Source organism: Protopterus annectens, chromosome 17.part0, assembly GCF_019279795.1.
Source record: "Protopterus annectens isolate FY-2018-M chromosome 17.part0, PAN1.0, whole genome shotgun sequence".
In the NCBI taxonomy this organism is placed as follows: domain Eukaryota; kingdom Metazoa; phylum Chordata; order Ceratodontiformes; family Protopteridae; genus Protopterus; species Protopterus annectens.
Genome location: NC_056751.1, coordinates 147,961,208 through 147,985,823, shown reverse-complemented (window position 1 = coordinate 147,985,823; position 24,616 = coordinate 147,961,208).

Sequence of the window (24,616 nt, the reverse complement as noted above, 5' to 3'; positions counted from 1 at the left end):
TATAACACCGCAAACAGGCTTCTCTCGCCGAGTCACCTCTCCTGGCAGGCAGGCTAACTTCCACCAACTCCCGTCTTCTACCCCCTGATCTCTTTGATCTGGACTGCAACTGGCACCACTCCTTCCTTCTTCCAGCCTAGTGTTGAAACTCCAACGATCGAACACAAAAAAGTAAAATTCCTGATTCCTGGAAGCCTTTTTCAAGCCATTATTTTGGCGCGAAAAGGCTTCCAGGAACACGACTGGTCTCTATTTGTGAGCTCTCATTGGCTCCTGTCCTCCTCAGATTCTCTATTTGATTGGCTCATAGACCGAGTTCGTGATTGGCCGTAAATGCGGTCTACGAGCCAATCAAAAACTGCAGAGCACAGCCAACGCGGAAGGGTAGCAGAGCTATGCATTGGTTTGTATACGGCAATGCCGATTGTCATTAATTGCGGTACACAAACCAATCAAAAGCCTTGTAGTGGAGCCACAGCTGTTCAATGCGGAACATCAGAACAGTGGCTTTGCTCTTCATTAAATGCGGACCGTTCCGCATAATCCGGAGCACTTGGATGCTCAGCTCTAAATATCACATTCTCTGTATGTTTGTATGTAAATAACATTCTTCCATACTTCTCAAATACTGCTTTTTGCAGATTTTTTATGATCAAAAATCTACCAAAACAGCAGAGGCCACCAAAGCAGACACCCAAACAACCACCACCTCAGAACACAACACCTGCAACACATAGACCTCACAGTCAGAGTGTCAAACAGTCACAGCCCTTAAGGCCAAACACAATGCCAGACACACTAGTCATTGGTGACTCCATAGTCAGACACACTGACGTCCCGCTCACCAGACTGAGTAAGGAGAGAGTTACAGTAAGCTGCCTGTCGGGTGCTAGAATCCGCCACATAACGCAAGCACTCACGTCTCTCAACAGCAGGTACAAATACGACTCAGTCATTGTCCACACTGGTGTAAACGACCTGAGACGTACCTCCTTGGACTACATGAAAAGAGACATTGAGGAGCTCTCTGATTATGTAGCCCAGGCAGGTATGACCCTGACCTTGAGCAGTATCCTACCTTCACCAAGAATGATGCCACAATACAGAGATAAGATGATCAGCTTTAACAATTGGCATAAACTCTGGTGTCATTCAAAGGGGATCCAATGTCTGTCTGCCTGGGATGACATGCTGGACAAGCCACGCTGCCGCAAGGGACGGCTTGCACCTGTCACCCTGGGATTCGGATATTGGCAAAGGCTCTTGCCACCCCATAGTGCCTTTTTAGGCAAGGCTCAAATTCTAAACCTACCACCCTAGAACACAAAAAAAGGAAAAAAACTAAGGGTAATGCTGCTCAATGCCAGAAGTCTAAATCTCAAAATGCACGCACTCAAGGCCCTTCTCAGTATGGAGAACATCGATGTCTGTGCTGTGACAGAAACCTGGTTCAAGGCTCCTGAGAGCACCCCAGCACTATCAGGTTTTACCTCATATCATGCGTTCCGGCCCCAAAATCCAGACAATACCAAGAAAGAAGGGGGGGTATCCATATTCATCAAGGACACCCACACCTCAAGACTGGTGGCAACGCACGATGCATCGGAGACCATCCAGGTGCAATTAACCATAGGCAAGACTGCTCTGCAAATTGTAGCATGTTGCAGGCCACTCTCACAAACTCAGGAACCTCACATGGCTTTCCTGAAAACACTGGAGGGGATAAATGTATCTCCAAACACCATCATACTAGGTGACTTCAATTACCCTAATATAGACTGGGAACACTACTCGAGCCCAAACACCCTAGCCCAAAAGTTCCTGGAATTCATAAACTCAAATGCCATGGAACAACTAGTCACCATCCCCACAAGAGGAGAAAACATACTTGATCTCATCATCATGAACATGGGAGCACAATGTTCAACACCGGAAGTATACCCCTCACTGGTGAGATCAGATCACAAACTAATCTCGCTGGAGGTCCTCATCCCACCCCACCTGAAATAAAAAGACCACAGTAAAGAACTTCTCAAAGCTGACTTCACACTTCTAAAGACTAGTGTGGTCTCCTTTAAGGCCCCGAGCGGAAAACAGTATTCAAGCCGCTGAATCACTTACAAATGCCTTCTACCAGCACCTGCAGGACTTCATGGATAAGGCAATCCCAAGCAAAACAAAGACTCTTTGTACCAAAGGCAAGCGTCCAGTCTGGTGGACCCCAGCCATAAACAAACTCTACAACAAAGGAGGAAGCTACTACAAGATAGAGCAAAATCCTTAAAAGGTAAGACACCTTTGATCACTATAAGTAAAAACTAAGAGCTCTCATAAAATCATCCAAAGCAAATTTTGAGAGAAAAATAGCTAAAGACTCAAAAGACAATCATAAGGCCTTCTTTAGCTATGTTAGAAACCTGGGAGGAAACTCCCAGATATGCTCAGAACTAGTTCAAAATGATGTGAAGATTATTGATCCTACAGACATTGCCAACATACTGGCTGACAGGTTCAGTGCAAACTTCCCCTCCCCAAAGGAGAGATATCTATACCAAACGATTGCAGCCCCAAACATCTCTAAAGTGAGAACTGCTTTCTCCAAAGCAAAAACACAGCATCCATGGGACCTGATGGTGTCCACGGCTGTGTGCTCCACGAACTCAACGATGAATTAAACCCACACCTAGGACAACTGTTTAATCATAGTCTCACCTCTGGATCAGGAGTGGCGCACTGTGGTCCCACTTCACAAAGGCGGTGCCTCCACCGACCCTGGAAATTACCGCCCATTAGCTTGACAAGCCTTATCTGCAAAGCCATGGAGAGGATCATAATGGACCTCATAAATAAAGACATAGGGAATTTGCAGACTTTGGATCCAACCCAGTTTGGCTTTGTCAAAGGCAGATCATGCCTTTTAAACTTGGTTGACTTTTTGAAACAGTCACCAAAGCCATTGATGAGGAAAGGCAGTCCATACAGCCTACCTCGATCTGGCAAAGGCCTTGATACAATACCCCACTCGGGTATCATTGAAAAACTCATCAGCTTAAATGTTAACCCATACATCACAAGATGGGTTGCAAACTGGCTGAGTGACAGAACCCACAGGGTCAGAGTTGCTGGCGCCATGTCAGACTCAAAGCCTGTCACAAGTGGTGTCCCACAGGGCTCAGTCCTGGGCCCACTCTTGTTTGGCATCTATTTTTCCCAAGTACAAGCAAACACAGGAGGGTTATGGCTGACAAAGTTTGCAGATGACTGCAAACTGGACATCTGACACAGATATCCTTCAGAAGGGTCTCACAGAAACGGATAACTGGTGCCAGAGCCATGGCCTAAAGTTAAATGCCAAAAATGCATAGTCATACCCTTCGGGAAAAACAAGGTTACTAGCTACCATATAGGTGGCAATCCACTGAGCACAGAAGAAGTTATCAGGGACCTGGGGACCCAGGTTGACAGTAGCCTGTCATTCGACACCCATGTAGCTAAAGTAGTTAGGAAGACCTTCTACATTGCCCACCTTATCATGAAGGGATTCACATCTAGATCAAGGGAGGTCATAGTCTCCTATACTCATCACTCATCAGACCAATGATTGAGTACAATGCCCCATTCGGAATGTATCTGACCCGACACTTGCAGCAGCTGGAGAGGCCACAAAAGTTCCTCACCAAAAGGATAAAGGGTCTCAAAATCTGTCCTATTCTGCCCGGCTGAAAGAACTCCAGCTCTATTCAGTACTACCGCTGCTCAGAGGTGACCTTTGCCTGACATACAAGGCCATGTCAAACCCAGATTTGATGAATATGCTTCACCTCAAAAATCTAGATCCGTCAGAGCCACAAGGGGGAGACTTAAACCTCGACACGGCTATTAATAGGACGTGCTGGAGGGATAGATTCATCACCCAAAGACTCCCTATGCTGTGGAACAAAATCCCGGTATATGTGAGGCAGAGCACCTCGCTGGCCTTGTTCAAGAGAAATCTTGACCAATGGATGGGAGATCGCAGATATACCCCAGGGATTACCTCAGTGTCACTGCTCGACAGAGGCACAGCAGAATAATGGGTATAGTTCCCCATACTAAAGGTGACAAAACTATGGGCTAGGCTTGTAAATGCCCTCAGGCAGATAGCCTAGTATGAACCTATGAACCTATGAACCTATGAAGCTTGTGGATCTACCCATGACATGCTACAACAGTTGCAATATTATGTCATTTTTTTTACTGCAGCAGTACATTAGCCCTAATTGATTGACTGCTCCAAACTATCTGCACTTATTGCATTTACTGCCGCCCTGTTGTGGTCCAGGTCACAGCTGAAAAGGATCCAGGTTAAAACAGTTCACTTTCCTTTTTAACAAATGAATAAATTAAAATAAAAAAAATGCTTATATGCTGGCCTAGTTGTACAGAGGGATAAAATGTAAAACCCTGAGTGCAACCTAGATAACACAGGATTGATTACCAACTCAGGTGCTGGAAAGCCAACTGCAAAAGGTAGAAGTGGTAGCATTGTCTCTCTCTCATTCTTTGGGGGCAACCCATTCCACTGTAATAGTGACATCATGTGGTGGTTGGGTGCTCACAGGTTCATAGGGGTACTTGCATTTAAAACCTTGTATACAGGCTGCTTGTATCCATTAGAGACAGAGTTGTCAAACCAGGGATGAAGTTCCTGTTCACCAACCAATTGTCCAAGTTGCAGTTGAACTGGGTTAAGGAGGAACTCAGCTTCTCATGGATGGGGAGCCTGTTCCAGAAAAGAGGTAGTTTTGGGAATACATAACTGTCTCTCCAGCTGATCCTATTTATATCACAGTCAAAGTTTAAGACTTTAGAATGGGTAATTCTAGTGCTGCTTGTTTTTCGGCTATGCAGGAGGTCCATCAGGGTATGGTCTGACATTGCCTTGTATGCCAGTCATAGATCTCCCCTCAACAGCCTGTAGGAAACAGAATACAGGGATAGTGCTTTGAGGTGCTCTGCACAAGACATGTTACTTATGCCTTGTATTCTTTTTGTGAGGAAACTCTGTGGACACTCCAATTTTTGGATGTGCCTGGTTAGTTACATACCAAAGGGGGCTTGTACTGAATGTTAGAAATGATGAATACTAAATACAGTGGAACAATGACTTCCATGAACCTGCATTCCATACCTTTGTTAATAAGTTGCGCAACATAGAATGATTTCTCCACTACTGTAGACATTTGATGGTCAAACTCTACATTACTGTCTATGTGTGTCTCCAAGTCCCTGACTACTGGATTGACTCTTAGAGGTGTGTTGTCAATGTAATTGTTACCAGGGTAGATGGCTCCCAAAAGGATATTATTATGTATTTCTTAGCATTTATTTTTAGCCCATGGCTCTGACACAAGTTGTCTATGTCAGTCCTTCCTGGAGAACATTAGTATCAGTGGGGAATTATGTGACTGTTGTAATTTGCAATCATCTGCAAATTTAGTCAGCCAGAGGCCCTTGACATTGGCCTTGATTTTAGAGAAATAAATGCCAAAAAGGAACATTCCCAGGACCGATTCCTGAGGGACTTCACTGGCAAATGACCTATTCATAGGGGTAGACTCTCTACTTCTAATTTCCAGTGTCCTGTCTTTGATCTAGCTGCATGTGTATTTTGCATGGGAAATACAAAAAGGTTCATTCATGTTTTTTTCAGACATTGTACAGCTGATATGAGTTATGCATTACCAGAAATGAGCCCTAGATGTTTATACATACATGTCTGAGAGGAGAGATCATGAATGGCTTTTCTATCATGACTTGACAAAATGCTACTTCCACAGTTTTCAGATTTCAGTCCTACAATCTTGATCTAACAATTTATCCTTCAACAAGCTGCATGGTTTGTAAAACCAGGCTTTCTGACGTTCAGAAATTCTAAACAAAAAAATATTATAGACGGATAAGACAAACATTCTTCTGACTTATACTTCTGTCATATGGGTTATTTCTATTTATTTGAGAAAAAGATCAAAGGCAATGAAATATATGTGACAGGTAACAAAATGCCCATAAAAATATTTTGAAAATAACTAACACCAGCTTTCATTCCATTTTATTTACATAAAATTGTCATGAGAAGTTACAAGGTAAATATTTCAGGCTAATAGTAATGATTTTAGATGTGAGAGTTTGCAATCATGTCCAAGAGAAATTTAAGTTGGCATACACCAAATGCCGCCTTTAAGTAAAAACACTGCAGTGGCCAGTTGCCAGTAGAAATATTTTGGAACCAAATGGACAATACTTTGCTTAAACATGAAAGCAATTATTTTCTTTTCTTTTTTTATTATTTTGTTTCTCTGGGAAAATGGAAATGTAACTGATTCTTTATGCATTTACTTTATTCTAACGTGCATATATTGTATAGCATCTTGAAGTTAAAAAAAGCTTCAAGTAATTTGTTTCAGTGACAAGTTAATGACCTCTGCATAGCCTTTTATAGGCATCCACAGCAAATTCTTCTTATGCAATCAGATGTGTACTGGAGTGATTAATAAAAATTCAAATGTATTTATGGTATTTGAATGATGCTTGATATTGTGTTCCAGAGTACAATACGCTTATCATTTTCTAATGATTATTTTTCACTAGACATTAGATGGCTCACCCTCACACCCACATACCCACCAATATTTTATACAAAATGATTGTGTGTTAGACTATGAGGGATGACATGATTATTTTTCAAAGAAGGTTTATTTGAAGCTTACAACTTGTTAGTGGTATTCTGCTTTGACTAATACAGCTCTACTATAATACTTCTTAATGTTAATGATTCATGAAAAAAAATTGTGATTGCACAGTGACCTACACAAGTTTTTACACTCTTTTATGGGTTTTAGTCCACAATTACAGTGTTACCAGAATTATCATGATTACAAGAATTATCAGCATTAACAGGAATACACAATTACCAGATTTATAAAATGTAACAAAGATTTGTTATACATACTGTAAAATATCTTTTCACAGGCTTACAGACATCACAGATGATGTTAAAGAAGAAAGTACCTTTAGGAATTATTATTGATGGGATACATTTTGAATTTTTAAGGAAAATCTTTTTTTCTAAGGAAATTATTTTACAAATAAAACTGATGCAATATGCATTTCCAGTAATGTAAAGACAACAATTATTCAAGATTACTAACTATATTTTAACATATTTTAACATACTTTGCTTTTAGGGAATTGCAAAAAAAGAAAAGATAAGAGAAGAATGAATATGTTATTTTGTGTGCATCCAAGGGCCCAGATGTTTACAAAATGAACATTATTGTTGAAGTTATTTTCTGCAAGTCAATGAAAGCAAATCTGACACTGAGATTATTCAGTATCAAGGTTTATATGCTATTCATAAAGTATATTCATATGTATTGCATCTGCTGAGCCAGGATGGGGCATGACTGCCTTATGTTTTGCATAGCTATATACTGACATTTTTCTGATATTCTGTGATGCACATGGCATTTAGGCTAAAAGGTACATAAAAGTAACATCAATAGCAGTGGTTTTATTATTTGGTAAAATGATAAAAGGGCAGTTATCACAAGCGTGCCCAAAAAATGAACATTCCTACACAGTTTATTGTCTGGATGATTGATTTTTAATATCTGAATAATAATGAATGATGTCTTACCAGCACTAATTTTGATTGAATCCTAATATTCTTGCTGGCTCTCATGGAATACAAGGATAAAGCTCTGATTAAGACCCAGGCTGCCAGAGATTATTTATTTTAAGTTTATTTACTTTTTTGACATTTGTTAACTGGGTTGGTCCAACTGAGCTCAAGCCCATTTTCACTGGAGACCAGGGGAGAAAAGCTCCAAATACTTATACAATTATATACAAATAAGCAAAGTAAAATCTTAACAAATAACTTAAAATAAACAAAGAGACAAAAAGTGAAACAATGACATTAGACATGCATAGTACTGTGAACCAGGTGTTTAGGCCACCTTTATAGTTATGATTTCTAGTTTATGACCCTGTTTGTCTATGGAAACTTCTTTCTGAATTTATGTTCAAGCAATTGCATACTTGTATAATATATTGTTTAATTGTTTCTCAGTATTCTAGCCACTGTATGCTGCATCATTTGTAAAACTCTAATTTTACTCCTTTTATACGTTCTATGCTCTTTGTACAAAATAGCTATGTTTATACAATTTTTTATTATTTTTTATATATTTTTTTTACTATGTATCTGGAGCTTTTCTCCTCGGGTCTCCGCTGAAAATAGTCACCTTGTGTCCAGTCGGACTAACCCGGTAAACAAATGGAAAATAAATAAATAAAAAATAAAGTTCATAAGTACCAGTGTTCAGACACATAGGCCATTGAAGAACATTAATTCCTGGAAACTTGTCTTTCCAAATTCTTTTAAATAAATTTAAGTTAAGAAGTGCCTATATAACACATTTCATCCCCACTGCATGGAATAAGCTGCCACATGGTGCAGGTCCCTATTGAAATGTTCATATCCTATCCAGTTATCTAGATTATGCCTAAACTCAAGTTGTCAAAAGATATTACATGATAGGTAGCCATTTGAAATCTCAGTATCACCTATAGTGACTCCTGTAATGCTGAGATGAAATGAATGAATATTCAGACTTACATATATTAAGTCTGAGATTGACATTTCTCAGAATATTCCATTTTCTCTAAGGTATGATGATCCTGGAGTTAGTATACATACGTTTGGGGGAGTGGCAGGCTTTTAGCAGAAGAGCAATGTTTGATATTTCCTCTTCTCATGCATTTTCAGTCTTTTTTGTCAGTATTCAGCATTTCAAATGCCAACATTTCAATAGGGAGACTACATTAAGTGATAATTTTTTCCATGCAGTGGGGATAAATTGTGCTAAACAGACACTTCTTATCTTATTTGTATTTAAAATAATTTGGAAAGTCACGTTTTTATGCATGTATGATGCCAGATTGGTGTAAATGTCAATTTAATGTTGCTCTTAATAATTCATTTCTAAAAGTTGTGTGAGTCATGGCTAGTTTTTCCCTGAGGTGCTTATATTGGAAAGCAAATAAATTCAGATGTTGGCATCTCTCCATGTAAGTATATTCCCTTACTGTTGTTATTTTATTTATTTATTTATTGACATTTATTTATCGACATTTGTTGACTAGGAAAGTCCACTGGGTCAGGAACCCATTTTCAGTGGAGGCTCAGAAAGAAAAGCTCCACTACTAAAAGATATACATAGTTAGGGAAAGTTTCAAAGCCCCCATGCTAAAGGATAACGCTGTCCAATCCTTTACTAATGCACTCTACGGGCACCTACAAGAATGCATGGATCATGCTATCCCAAGCAAAACAAAGACTCACTCCTCCAAGAAAAGGAAACCAGTCTGGTGGACCCCTGCCATAAAAAAGCTATACAATAGAAGGAGGAAACTAGTACAGAAAAGAGTAAAATCCCAAGAAGGGAAGACATCCCTGATAAGTATCAGCAAGAAACTACGATCCCTCATAAAATCATCCAAGGTGTGCTAAAAAAGAAAAATTGCCAAGGACACCAAAGATTACAATAAGGCATTCTTTAGCTATGTCAAGAATCTAAGTGGCAATGCTCAGATCTGCTCAGAGTTAGTACAGAATGGCACAAAATACACTGAACCGACTGATATTGCCAGCATCCTGGCAGACAGATTCAGTGCAAACTTCACCCCCCTCTCACACCCCAAAAGGGCCCATAACCATACCAGAAGAATGTACAGCCCCTGAAATCACAGACACTCAGGTTAAAACAGCCCTCTCCAAAGCCAAAAACACAGCATCAGTGGGACAAGATAGTGTCCCAGGTTGTGTCCTACATAAGCGCAAAGACGAACTAACCCCTCACCTAAACACACTGTTCAAACTCAGCCTTTCCACAGGCTATGTACCCATAGAGTGGCGCACAGCAATGGTTATTCCGCTCCACAAAGGTGGAGCTACAAGAGACCCCGGGAACTATCACCCTATAAGCCTGACTAGCTTGGTCTGCAAGGCCTCCAAAAGGGTCTCACTGAGATGGATACCTGGTGTCAAAATCATGGCCTCAAGCTAAATGCCAAAAAGTGCATCCCCTTTGGAAAAAACAAATTACCCACAAACTACCACATAGGTGGTAGTCCCCTAAATATGGAAAACGTAATAAGGGATATGGGGACCCAAGTAGATAGCAATCTCTCCTTTGATAATCACATTGCCAAAGTGGCTAGAAAATCCTTCTATGTGGCTCACCTAATTACAAAAGGGTTTGCATCCAGATCAAAAGAGGTCATTGTGCCCCTCTACTCATCTCTCATCAGACCCATCATAGAGTACAATGCCCCATTTGGGATGTACCTTACAAGACACCTGCAACAGCTGGAAAGACCACAGAAGTACCTCACCAAGAGGATCACTGGCCTCAAACAGATGCCCTATGCAGCTCGACTGAAGAAACTCCAGCTGTACTCAGTTGCATACCGCCTACTCAGAGGTGATCTCTGCCTGACATACAAGACCATGTCCAACACAGAATTGAAGGACATGCTCCACCTAAAGAAAACCTTATCTCCTCGAGCCACATGCTATAGGGATCTAAACCTCACCATAACAATAAATAGGGCGTGCTGGAGGGATAGATTCCTGTCCCAGAGACTTCCCATGCTTTGGAACAAGATTCCAATCTACATTAGGCAGTGCTCCTCGCTAACACTCTTCAAGAGAAACCTTGACGAGTGGATGGGAAACAGAAAGTTTACCCCGGGGATCACTTCAGTGGCTGTGCTGGACAGAGGCACAGGGAACTAATCTAAGGGGGCAGCGAAAGCCAACACATTCTGGCTAGGCTTATAAATGCCTTTGGGCAGATAGCCTAGTACCTACCTATGAACCTACGAACCTAAGGCATAAACAATTTTAACAAAGTGAGTTGATAAAAATTGACAGATTTAACAATTTTAACAAAGTAAGTTGATAAAATTAATATAATTATATACATATACATATGTCAACAATTGATGAAGTTGCTATACACATATAATATATATATACTAGGCACAAGGTGCCAAAATTGACATATGATTTAACAAGCTATGTTCAAAATAAGTTTTGAATTGATAGTGCAGATAGTAATTTTCCTTTAGTTAGATTACAGGATTACTAAATTTCTAAATTACAACTGCAAAATATGTTATTAAAATCAATGATGGGTAAGATGTAGGTTGTATATACTAAGACCAGACTTTCTTCATCTCTTGTAGTAATATTTTTCATAAGCAAACCATGCTGTCTTACAGTCATACTGGGGATAGTACTTATGCTTGTCAAAAGAGTGCTTGTATAGTAATTTCTAAGTTGCAATATTCTTTAGCTTTCTCTAAGGATGTAAGGATGACTCATATAATGTGATTGGTTTATAAATTAAGGTTTGCCGAAAAATGATAGCTTGCATTTGCTGGCACTGAATTATCTATGAGTTGCCTGATCTATGATTTTTTAACATATCTACTGATTACAGTCACTGTTAATTATTGATGGGATACATTTTGAATTTTAAGGAAAATCTTTTTCTAAGGAAATTATTTTACAAATAAAACTGATGCAATATGCATTTCCAGTAATATAAAGACAACAATTATTCAAGATTATTAACTATATTTTAACATATTTTAACATACTTTGCTTTTAGGGAATTGCAAAAAAAAGAAAAGATAAGAGAAGAATGAATATGTTATTTTGTGTGCATCCAAGGGCCCAGATGTTTACAAAATGAACATTATTGTTGAAGTTATTTACTGCAAGTCAATGAAAGCAAATCTGACACTGAGATTATTCAGTATCAAGGTTTATATGCTATTCATAAAGTATATTCATATGTGTTGCATCTGCTGAGCCAGGATGGAGCATGACTGCCTTATGTTTTGCATAGCTATATATTGACATTTTTCAGATATTCTGTGATGCACATGGCATTTAGGCTAAAAGGTACATAAAAGTAACATCAATAGCAGTGGTTTTATTATTTGGTAAAATGATAAAAGGGCAATTATCACAAGCGTGCCCACAAAATGAACATTCCCACACAGTTTATTGTCTGGATGATTGATTTTTAATATCTGAATAATAATGAATGATGTCTTACCAGCACTAATTTTGATTGAATCCTAATATTCTTGCTGGCTCTCATGGAATACAAGGATAAAGCCCTGATTAAGACCCAGGCTGCCAGAGATTATTTATTTTAAGTTTATTTACTTTTTTGACATTTGTTAACTGGGTTGGTCCAACTGAGCTCAAGCCCATTTTCACTGGAGACCAGGGGAGAAAAGCTCCAAATACTTATACAATTATATACAAATAAGCAAAGTAAAATCTTGACAAATAACTTAAAATAAACAAAGAGACAAAAAGTGAAACAATGACATTAGACATGCATAGTACTGTGAACCAGGTGTTTAGGCCACCTTTATAGTTATGATTTCTAGTTTATGACCCTGTTTGTCTATGGAAACTTCTTTCTGAATTTATGTTCAAGCAATTGCATACTTGTATAATATATTGTTTAATTGTTTCTCAGTATTCTAGCCACTGTATGCTGCATCATTTGTAAAACTCTAATTTTACTCCTTTTATATGTTTTATGCTCTTTGTACAAAATAGCTATGTTTATACAATTTTTTATTATTTTTTATATTTTTTTTTTACTATGTATCTGGAGCTTTTCTCCCCGGGTCTGCGCTGAAGACAGTCACCTTGTGTCCAGTCGGACTAACCCGGTAAACAAATGGAAAATAAATAAATAAAAAATAAATTTCATAAGTACCAGTGTTCAGACACATAGGCCATTGAAGAACACTAATTCCTGGAAACTTGTCTTTCCAAATTCTTTTAAATAAAATTAAGTTAAGAAGTGCCTATATAACACATTTCATCCCCACTGCATGGAATAAGCTGCCACATGGTGCAGGTCCCTATTGAAATGTTCATATCCTATCCAGTTATCTAGATTATGCCTAAACTCAAGTTGTCAAAAGATATTACATGATAGGTAGCCATTTGAAATCTCAGTATCACCTATAGTGACTCCTGTAATGCTGAGATGAAATGAATGAATATTCAGACTTACATATATTAAGTCTGAGATTGACATTTCTCAGAATATTCCATTTTCTCTAAGGTATGATGATCCTGGAGTTAGTATACATACGTTTGGGGGAGTGGCAGGCTTTTAGCAGAAGAGCAATGTTTGATATTTCCTCTTCTCATGCATTTTCAGTCTTTTTTGTCAGTATTCAGTATTTTAAGTGCCAACATTTCAATAGGGAGACTACATTAAGTGATAATTTTTTCCATGCAGTGGGGATAAATTGTGCTAAACAGACACTTCTTATCTCATTTGTATTTAAAATAATTTGGAAAGTCACGTTTTTATGCATGTATGATGCCGGATTGGTGTAAATGTCAATTTAATGTTGCTCTTAATAATTCATTTCTAAAGGTTGTGTAAGTCATGGCTAGTTTTTCCCTGAGGTGCTTATATTGGAAAGCAAATAAATTCAAATGTTGGCATCTCTCCATGTAAGTATATTCCCTTACTGATGTTATTTTATTTATTTATTTATTGACATTTATTTATCGACATTTGTTGACTAGGAAAGTCCACTAGGTCAGGAACCCATTTTCAGTGGAGGCTCAGAAAGAAAAGCTCCACTATTAAAAGATATACATAGTTAGGGAAAGTTTCAAAGCCCCCATGCTAAAGGATAACGCTGTCCAAGCCTTTACTAATGCACTCAACGGGCACCTACAAGAATGCATGGATCATGCTATCCCAAGCAAAACAAAGACTCTCTCCTCCAAGAAAAGGAAACCAGTCTGGTGGACCCCTGCCATAAAAAAGCTATACAATAGAAGGAGGAAACTAGTACAGAAAAGAGTAAAATCCCAAGAAGGGAAGACATCCCTGATCAGTATCAGCAAGAAACTACGATCCCTCATAAAATCATCCAAGGTGTGCTTCGAAAGAAAAATTGCCAAGGACACCAAAGATTACAATAAGGCATTCTTTAGCTATGTCAAGAATCTAAGTGGCAATGCTCAGATCTGCTCAGAGTTAGTACAGAATGGCACAAATTACACTGAACCGACTGAAATTGCCAACATCCTGGCAGACAGATTCAGTGCAAACTTCACCCCCCTCTCACACCCCAAAAGGGCCCATAACCATACCAGAAGAATGTAGAGCCCCTGAAATCACAAACACTCAGGTTAAAACAGCCCTCTCCAAAGCCAAAATCACAGCATCAATGGGACAAGATAGTATCCCAGGTTGTGTCCTACATAAGCGCAAAGACGAACTAACCCATCACCTAAACACACTGTTCAAACTCAGCCTTTCCACAGGCTATGTACCCATAGAGTGGCGCACAGCAATGGTTATTCCGCTCCACAAAGGTGGAGCTACAAGAGACCCCGGGAACTATCGCCCTATAAGCCTGACTAGAGTGGTCTGCAAGGCCTCCAAAAGGGTCTCACTGAGATGGATACCTGGTGTCAAAATCATGGCCTCAAGCTAAATGCCAAAAAGTGCATCCCCTTTGGAAAAAACAAAGTACCCACAAACTACCACATAGGTGGTAGTCCCCTAAATATGGAAAATGTAATAAGGGATATGGGGACCCAAGTAGATAGTAATCTCTCCTTTGATAATCACATTGCCAAAGTGGCTAGAAAATCCTTCTATGTGGCCCACCTAATCACAAAAGGGTTTGCATCCAGATCAAAAGAGGTCATTGTGCCCCTCTACTCATCACTCATCAGACCCATCATAGAGTACAATGCCCCATTTGGGATGTACCTTACAAGACACCTGCAACAGCTGGAAAGACCACAGAAGTACCTCACCAAGAGGATCACTGGCCTCAAACAGATGCCCTATGCAGCTCGACTGAAGAAACTCCAGCTGTACTCAGTTGCATACCGCCTACTCAGATGTGATCTCTGCCTGACATACAAGACCATGTCCAACACAGAATTGAAGGACATGCTCCACCTAAAGAAAACCTTATCTCCTCGAGCCACATGCTATAGGGATCTAAACCTCACCATAACAATAAATAGGGCGTGCTGGAGGGACAGATTCCTGTCCCAGAGACTTCCCATGCTTTGGAACAAGATTCCAATCTACATTAGGCAGAGCTCCTCGCTAACACTCTTCAAGAGAAACCTTGACGAGTGGATGGGAAACAGAAAGTTTACCCCGGGGATCACTTCAGTGGCTCTGCTGGACAGAGGCACAGGGAACTAATCTAAGGGGGCAGCAAAAGCCAACACATTCTGGCTAGGCTTATAAATGCCTTTGGGCAGATAGCCTAGTACCTACCTATGAACCTACGAACCTAAGGCATAAACAATTTTAACAAAGTGAGTTGATAAAAATTGACAGATTTAACAATTTTAACAAAGTAAGTTGATAAAATTAATATAATTATATACATATACATATGTCAACAATTGATGAAGTTGCTATACACATATAATATATATACTAGGCACAAGGTGCCAAAATTGACATATGATTTAACAAGCTATGTTCAAAATAAGTTTTGAATTGATAGTGCGGATAGTAATTTTCCTTTAGTTAGATTACAGGATTATTAAATTTCTAAATTACAACTGCAAAATATGTTATTAAAATCAATGATGGGTAAGATATAGGTTGTATATACTAAGACCAGACTTTCTTCATCTCTTGTAGTAATATTTTTCATAAGCAAACCATGCTGTCTTACAGTCATACTGGGGATAGTACTTATGCTTGTCAAAAGAGTGCTTGTATAGTAATTTCTAAGTCACAATATTCTTTAGCTTTCTCTAAGGATGTAAGGACGACTCATATAATGTGATTGGTTTATAAATGAAGGTTTGCCGAAAAATGATAGCTTGCATTTGCTGGCACTGAATTATCTAAGAGTTGCCTGATCTATGATTTTTTAACATATCTACTGATTACAGTCAATATTGTTAGTCAGTGAATATAAACCTGATTTGCAATCATCAGCATATTTGCTGACCAATATTTATGGTTGATGGGCTTGAGAGTAAATACCTCACTAAATAAAGCAGGCCCCAGGACTGAAGCCTGGGGGATACCAGAAATTACAGGTAAGATATAAGATATGATTCCCTGTATGACAGTCTGAGTTCTCCCAGTAAGCTATCTGACAAGTTAAAGGTTGATGTTATTAAAAATTAAGACATTAATGACGACACATTATGGTAGATAGTCCAGAGTCTATAACCATTGTGACAATATCATAAATATCAGTTAGGCTCTTACCTCTACTGAGCCCCTGTTATGAGAAATCAGTCATAGTCAAGTTATTTTAGAGGTTGTTAATAGGTCAGCAATACACCTCTCAAAAATGTACCTAAAATAGGAATTAAACATATTAGGCTGTAGTTTTTAACGGGTCTACTTCATTTGATCGAAAGACCATTTGACCTAAACCCATTTGATCGAAATTTCATTTGATTGAAAACCAGTATTCAAGGCATAAAACTGTGATTTGTCCCCCTCTCCAATGTCGTGCGACCCTGGAGTTGGTGTGGATATATATATATATATATATATATATATATATATATATATATAGGGGGTGTGGGGGGGCATAGATTTATCATATTTATAGAACTTTTTTTAATGTTATCGTTCTTGGTTAGCTTGTTCAAATTTAAACTTTTCTTTTGTATCACTAGCTAGAAATTCTAGCATATTTTCTATACATTTGGAAGATCCTTTCCCACCCTTTTTATTTAGTTTTATCATCCTTTTATTCTACCAAAAATGGGACTTGGTAGAAGATGAATTTATTTTATTATTATTTTATTTATTTATAAAATATTATTTTATTTAGCTTTGCAGCTTCAATAGCTGCAGTGAATGTATCTACTAAGGTTAGTTATCCGCATTTCTTATTCCAGTCAATAAAACTAATGTGTGCTTTTAAAGACTCCAGATTGACTAGTCCATAATTGTATTTACTGGTTAAATGATGAGTGTTTGAAACCATAAATGTCAAATGTAATTCAATTGTGATCAGAGGTACCCCAAGGGGACATATAACCATGTTGTAAACAATAGAGTTAAGCTTAGTGACAACAGTGTCAAGCATATTTTCACCATGTGTATTTTCCTTACTGAGTGTGACCATTGTATGAAACTATAATAAGAAATTCTAATTCAAAATTAGTTTTCCCTGTCATACTAGACCAGTCAATATTTGGATAATTTAAATCTCCTATGAGTAATATGTTATCAACATTCACTATTTTAGCTAGGCCATTGAGATACTCCTAATGAAAAAAAAAAACTTTTACAGAGCATCATCTGCAGCTCACAATCAAATGACAGTTGTCAAGGTATGATAGACCTGAAGCGCCTACTTCAAATGTTTCCAAATGATGATTCACTGCTATTTGGGTGCAAGAAATTATATTATGTAACAATTAAGGAATCCCTCACCTCTAACATCTTTACTCAGTCATTCATATTTATCAGTTACTATTTTTTTACACTGCTACAATACTACATGTATAAAACTTAGCTCTAATATCCTTATACTGGTGTTAATAAGGTTTTTGGAAGGATAAATTGTTATCTACTGATATTGATTGTTGTGAATTGATAAACCCATCTGCATAAGGTTCTGTTTTTTATTTTTGTTTTAGAACTGTAACTTACTAGAAATGTATCTATTTCTGTTGATAGTGTAATGCACGAGCAAGCTCATCTTGCTTTATGATAATCTGCTTTTTCTCATCATTTCCTTTTCTCTCTTGCCTCCTCAAGTTACCTGCCCATCTTGTGTATCCTGCACAAAAGTATAGGAACCTAAAGGACCTTCCATTTATCGGAGGCTCACCTTGCTGAATAAGCTACCTTCAATCCCTCTCTAAAGGGCACCAGCAGAGTATGTTTGTGGACTAATTTCTTGACAGAAAGTCTTTCTACTGTAGTTCCTCTACTACGTAGGTTAGAGAAAGCCCTGAGCTAGGACAGCCAGCAGCCCCCCTGCCCCCGTTTCACCTTAGTCACTGTCTTCACACCCGCTTTTTTAAACTAAAGGTAATTTATTCCCTGTATCGCCAGCCTTCCTTGTAGAACTCAAACTCCCTCTCTTACCTAGCCTGGAATTTATCAGACATGCCCACTAGGGGGCGACCTTACCTCAGCTATTTCTCTCTTATCTGTCTCCTAGCCTCAGACATTCACAATAATTAGTTTCCTGCTGTCCCTTTCCTTATAACTAGTCCTCCAACTTTACCCTCTACTTCTTCTGTCCTTACCCACCCTTTCTAGGTTTATTTTCTCTCTATCCTTTTCCCTTACCTGGCTTCTTAAACTCACCCTTGGAGTCAATCTTGCTGATTGTTTCCTGATTACTGCTTCTGGATTTGTACCCGCTCCGTTTGCCTTGCGGGCTCACTCCACTCCCCTCCCTACCCTCAATTCCCACCCACCCCCAGGGGTCCTACTCTTATACTACCTTAATCACACCTCTTCCTTTCTCCAATTACACCTAGACAAGGATAACCACACCTCTTCCCTTCCTACTTATCCCAACACACTTTACACTTTTATATCTCTCTGACCCAATTTCTCCATACACATCCTTCCATCATACCTTAATCTGCTCACTCCTCTATCCTCACTCTTTATTTCTCACAAACTTTACCTATATACATCCAATAACTTTTGTATAATGTATAAACCACCTACTACACCTTACATCATACTTTTACTGACACCACTACTACTATTCTCTTTTACCCTATCATATTTACTCACCACCTATGAATATCCCCTACATCCTAAACTTCACTACCCTAACAAGGAAACCAATGCTCTATTGCTACCACTGCGTCTTAGCCATGCTAATATAACATCTTCACCCAACTACCTACTTGCAAAGTATCACAGAATAACACATATCAAATATAACATAATCAATTTCAGTAAAAATCCATTTTTATATAACAAAATCAATAACCCTAGCTATATAGGACTACTACTCTCTTTAAAAGATGGAGATATCCATCCTAACCCAGGTCCAAATAAAACATCTCCTACTCTCCCCAACCAAAATTACTACCCTATTAATTCCCCTAATAAATTATCTAACTCTCTCAAACTAGCCCATCTCAATATACGTAGCATAAACAACAAAGTATCACAACTCCAAGCCCTAGTAGAACTATATGCCTTTGATATCCTCTGTCTTACTGAAACTTGGCTAAAACCTACTGCCAAAGACAACAAAATCCTTCCACCTGGATATAACATACTAAGACTTGACAGAGTAGCTAACAAGGGTGGAGGAGTAGCTATTCTATTTAAATCAGGCCTACAGCTATCCACCTATAACTGCCAATTACTACTAGATACTAATGCTGAAATTCTGATCACCAAACTTCATATTAACAATGCTAAATCTATCAATATCATCTGTATGTATCTTCCTCCTGCTAATAACATTGCCACTATGGAACATATTCTTTGTTGGCTATCCCAACACTTACCCCAAGAAACCATAATCCTGGGAGATATGAACATTGACTGGAATTGCTACTGTAGCAACCTCCCTACAACTCATATTAACCTATATGGCTTCTCACAAACCATTACATACCCCACCAGGACCAATAAAGCTAGCCAAAAATCAAGTATATTTGACTGGATTCTTATCAACAATCACCCCGATAACTATGACTCAGGAACCCTCCCTGATAATATAAGTGACCACTCAATCACCTATATTATTAGGCACAAAACCTTCTCTCCCAACTCAACATCTGTTAAAATATCAGAACCAAAAAGAACTTTAACCCTGAGCTCTTTGAAAAAGAACTACGAACTTGTAATTGGTCTCCTTTAAAACATCTCCCTTTAGAAAAAGCCATCAATTACTTTAACTCTAACTTCCTAGCCATTCTTAACCAACATGCACCAACCAGGTCTATTAGAGTTAAAACCAAGTCTGCCCCGTAGCTTTCTAAATTAACTAAACACAAAATGCATCTTAGAAACAAATATTGGGCAAAATGGAGAATGACTAAAAACCCAGCCGACCACCTAACCTTCAGACAACTAAGAAATGACACTAAGAAAGATACTCTCAGATAAACAAAATTACTACCTAAAATTCCAACAACCACATCAAAACAACCCTCATAAATCCTGGACTAGCGTTAACCAATTACTCCATCCAGGTAAATCGTCCACTCCTAACCCTCAAAATACTGACCATAATAACCCCATCAATACAGCCAACATATTTAATACCTATTTTACTAATACTATCCAAACTCTAGCTTCTCAGCTATCACCCAATATCTTTAATCTCCCTTCCTATAACTCTACCCCACCTCCTCCTTTTCATTTACAACCCATCCCAACTTCATATATTCTGACCCTATTACAAAAACTTAAACCTTGCTCTCCTTCTGCAGACCAACTACCTGCCGACTTCCTACGGCTATCAGCCAAAGCTATAGCTTATCCCATTTCTATTCTGATCAATAGGACTCTCACTGCAGGTCAAATACCCAGCCTATGGAAAGTATCTCATATCATACCTCTTCATAAAGACAGACAATCCAATGAACTCTCTAATTACCGTCCTATTGCCCTTCTTTCACCTCTGGCAAAGATCATGGAGAAATGCATCCATAAGCAACTACTTGAACACTTAACCAAAATAACTTACTTTCCAGCTGTCAACATGGTTTTAGACCCTCATATAGCACTACCACTGCCCTCCTGTCCTTTACAGATTGTATAAATAAAAAACGCAACCTTAATTACCTTTCCTCTGCACTCTTCATTGACCTGTCTAAAGCTTTTGACATGGTCAATCACCAGATTCTCATAAACATACTCAAATCCCTCTCTTTAGATACACCTTCCATAAAATGGTTGCAGTCCTACCTCGATAATAAACAACAAGCAGTAATCTGGGATAAGACACTCTCTACCCTTCAACCAGTTATCATAGGTGTCCCTCAGGGTCCATAATAGGGCCTCTTCTCTTTTCAATTTTCATCAATGACCTTCATCTAGCCATCCCCCAAGCCACTTGCATACAATATGCTGATGACTCCACACTTTTAGGTTCAGCCAAATCCAAATCTGAACTTCTCTCTCTTACCCAGAACATATTTAACATAGTTAAACAATGGTTTACACAGCGTTGTCTTCTTTTGAACCCTAATAAAACTAAACTCTTCCTCTTTACGCCAACTCAGAATTCCTCTCCATTGGATTTCTCAATTAAATCCACTAATGGTACCATTATATCACCAGACCCAACCACCAAACTTCTGGGCATTATAATAGATAACAACCTCAATTTTGACACCCATATCAATAATACAATAAAAACTGTCAACAAAAAACTGGGCTCCCTATATAGGATTAGACCTTTCCTCTCCCCCACTGCTAGAACAACTATAGCACACACTCATCTAATCTCTACTCTCCTCTATGCATCACCATTTTTTACTAACCTTTCAAAAAAGAACCTTAACAAACTGGAAACTTCCTATAACAATATTGCTAGGTTTGCTACAGGTAACCCCTACAGAACCCACCATTGCATAAATATAAAAGAGCTTGGATGGCTGGAACTACAAAACGTGATTAAACTCCACCAACTAACCATTGCCCATAAAACCCTTTATAAACCTTCCTCTACTCCTATTCTATCCACCCTCATCACACCATATATAAATCTGAAATCCCTACGTTCCTCTCACAAAAACCTTGTACATACCTCTAAACCCAATAACAAGGCTGGAGAATCTCTCTTTTCTAATACTATTGGAAAAACTTGGAATCTTCTCCCAGTGATCTTTCCTCTCTCCCCTCTCCCTCACTTTTTAAAAACAAACTGAAACTTTACCTAACAACACACTGGCTGTGCCCCTGTTCTAAACCAGACTAGGCATCTAGCCAACAAGATTTACTTAAGTTTCTGCTACTATTGACTACATATGTACTATTTTATTTTCTTAACCTATAAATACCACCTTTTACACTACTCTAGAACAAATACATTTTCTTTACTAATAAACAAAGTTCTTTACTACTAAACAAAGTCTCTCTCTCTAGCCATACTATCCTCTGTCTCTCTAAATTCTCTTTACAGAAGATTTTTCTTTCTTCTATACTCTAGTTGCATATTTTATATAATTACTATTTTATCACTTGTCCTTCTTTATTGTATAATTACCTCCTTTTCATACTACTTTACTATAAATATTCTAGCTCTAAAGCTCTTTGCTTTGTCCTCTCTGATTTCCATATTATAACTTGCTAGAAGCATAGTACATAATGTATGCATCTACATAGTTATCTTATTACTTTTTATCCTTCCAAGGTTTTATTTTGTAATTTGCAATGTATATCTCAATATGTTTTATTCTTCTTCTAGTCCTATGTTAAAATGATTTTTAAGTTTTTTTTTCTCACTTAGTTTATCTTGGAGCTTTTCTCCCTGGGCCTGTACTAAAAATGGACATATATCCAATTAGACTAGCCCGGTCAACAAATGTAAAATAAATAAATAAAATAATTGTAATCTTAGAAAATGGTATCCCTAGAATTCAGTGTCTCTGCTATTGCCACAATCATTTAATTTTCTTTTTTATTAAACTGTATAATTCAAGATATTTGTCATTAAGGCTTCTAGCTTTGCAGTAATACCCTCATATAAGATAAATAGATACTTGGTTCCAGGGACAGTTTTACTTAGTCTAAAATGTTTTAAATGTTCACCCATATTAGCACTCAGATATCCTGTCCGTCAATGACTTATGTGCGGACCATCTTAGGTGAAAAGTCTATCATTATGTTTGGATTCTTTCCAGTATAATTTAAGTCAGAATGTTTACAGAGTAGACTGCACACAATTGTCTGAGCCAGGAATTGTACTAATGGACCTTAGTAAAAAAAAGTTGTTTCATGATTATTGCTGGAAAAACCTCACTAAAAAGTATTTATGTTTCCCTTGTTTCTCTTACTTCAAAGACTTCCAAAAGGATGGAATGAAGCATGAGTAGCAGTTTCCAGGAAGTCCTTCTGCATGTCTTTTCTGGTCTTTTAGGACAGATTGTTCTCTCTAGCAAGGACTACAATCATGTTATAGTCATTCTTACTGGAAAAGTGTCCTGTGGCCCTTGATACATCAGCAGTTCTGGCTTCTGAAACACAACTAACTGTAACTCCATCCTTTTATCCTTTTTTAGCCTTATAATCATGGAGTCAGTGTATCTTACAATGGATTCACCAATCACTAGGATGCTTCCAGAAGCTAATGTATTCCTAGACACTGGGGTATTATGTTGTTGGTGGCATGTTGACAGTGCATGTAGGAGAAGCATTAGCTGGGCTTTATTGCTGCATACTCTTAATAGTTCCAGGAGCCTTTGGTAGTAATTTTTTATGACATCAGTATATGATAGTTTGCTATTGCCAGTATGAGGATGTTGTGTCCATGTAGGTGGGGTAAAACAGTGAGATGCTTTTCTTAGCAACTTGGAGGAAAAGGAAGGAAAATACATAGTCACACATTATGTGCAGGAAAAAGCAATGCAGAAGGTAGCACAGCTAGTGTCAAGTCCATGGAGGTCCACACAAACACATACATCCCAGACCAGATCAGGGACAGTTGTCCACAAGATGAGGGAAGGATTTTTGCACTAAGCACTTAGGGAAACCTTCACATCCATACAGCAATCACAGTCCAACTACAACTACTGTTGTGCATTTAGAGCAGCTGATCTTCATAAGTAGCAAATGGTAAAAAGGAAAAAAGACCAATGAAAAGCAATTAATGCCTGGCTACCTAGCAACAGTTAATACACTCTCACTACAATAACCATTGATGTCTCAAAATGGCTCAAGCACTAAGCCAGAAACATATTAAAATTGGCAAAAATAGCAAAATGGCTTTAAGTGGAAAGCGGAATGTAAAAATGCAAAAAAAAAAGTTATATCTGGTGTAACAAACAGTCAGAACTTTCCAACTTCTAAGGATTACATATTTGGCCAGAAACAAACTAACTGCAAATGAGTTGATGGAAAATGCTTATACAGATACAAAACATAGTTACATTATAGAAAATAAAGGAAAACAAATAGAATCAGAGACATCTGGCCACAAATGAGCAACACCGGAAATGAGACTAAGGGAACTGACATGAATATCATTCAAATGGTTTAGATACAGGCATACATTAGGCATACTTACATGTAGATTTAAACATGAGTGAAGTTACAGTTACCTTTTCCCTAAAATTAAGAGATCCATAGACAAGAAGTTTTAAAACTACTTGCAAATTTAAATATAATGTTTAAGAAACTGTTAGCTGTGCCAAGAATTTATTTTTTTTAAGTTTCTTATATGTCTGGAACATCTTTATAAGTCGTAGCTTTAATTTACAATGATACTGACTTAAAGACAGACTCATTCGTTAAAACAGACTTGGTGAATGTGATAGCCATAGAATTCTTCTGTTGGA